Source organism: Pleurodeles waltl, chromosome 3_1 (assembly GCF_031143425.1).
Source record: "Pleurodeles waltl isolate 20211129_DDA chromosome 3_1, aPleWal1.hap1.20221129, whole genome shotgun sequence".
Taxonomy (NCBI): domain Eukaryota; kingdom Metazoa; phylum Chordata; class Amphibia; order Caudata; family Salamandridae; genus Pleurodeles; species Pleurodeles waltl.
The window spans coordinates 145,749,407-145,750,231 of record NC_090440.1 but is presented as its reverse complement, the minus strand read 5'-3'; the positions used below and the strand labels follow the sequence as shown (position 1 = coordinate 145,750,231).

The 825-nt window shown below is 48.6% G+C and overlaps 1 pseudogene; it reads right to left on the bottom strand.

Annotated features, from left to right (window-relative positions):
* Positions 1 to 378: 378 nt before the first annotated feature.
* Positions 379 to 500, bottom strand: LOC138286295 (small nucleolar RNA SNORA35; annotated as a pseudogene).
* Positions 501 to 825: the final 325 nt, after the last annotated feature.

Below are 825 nucleotides of genomic sequence, written 5' to 3'. Positions count from 1 at the left end.
GGGAAAGTGGTCTGGTGGACAGGTTAACCACTAAGGGCCAGATGTAGGTAGGTATATTTTTGCGACTTGCAATTTGCGAGTCATAGTGACTCGCAAATTGCAACTCGCAAAAGTGCATGCAGAAAGGTGTCTCAGACACATTCTGCGACTCGCTATGGGGTCGCAAAGACCCACCTCATGAATATTAATGAGGTGGGTCGCAGTTTGCGACCCCATAGCGAGTCCATGCACACACAGGGATGGTGGCCTGCTGGAGACAGCAGACCTCCATGTCTGTGACTGCTTTTTTTAATAAAGCAGGTTTTTTTTTTCTTTTTGCAGCCCATTTTCCTTAAAGGAAAACGAGCTGCAAAAAGAAAAACTTCCGAAACCATTTGGTTTTGTTTTTTTCAGAGCAGGCAGTGGTCCATAGGACCACTGCCTGCTCTGAAAAAACATTTTTTTTGGCATTCACAAAGGGGAAGGGGTCCCATGGGGACCCCTTCCCTTTTGCGAATGAGTTACCATCCACTTCAAGTAGATGGTAACTGCGAGTTGGTTTGCAACCGCATCCGCAGTCACAAAGCAACTCAGCATGGCGATGCGGTCGCAAATAGGAAGGGAACACCCCTTCCTATTTGCGAGTCGCAGCCTCAAATTGCGAGTTGGTACCGACTCGCAATTTGCGGTTGTGCATCGCGTTTGGCCTTTTGCACATCGCAAACTGCGTTTTTCGCAGTTTGCGACGTGCAAAAGGCTACCTACATCTGGCCCTTAATTCTCACTGGCTGATTTTTGCCCTGGCTCCTGGTCACCATCTGGGGTTCTTCTTTGGCCCAATGCACG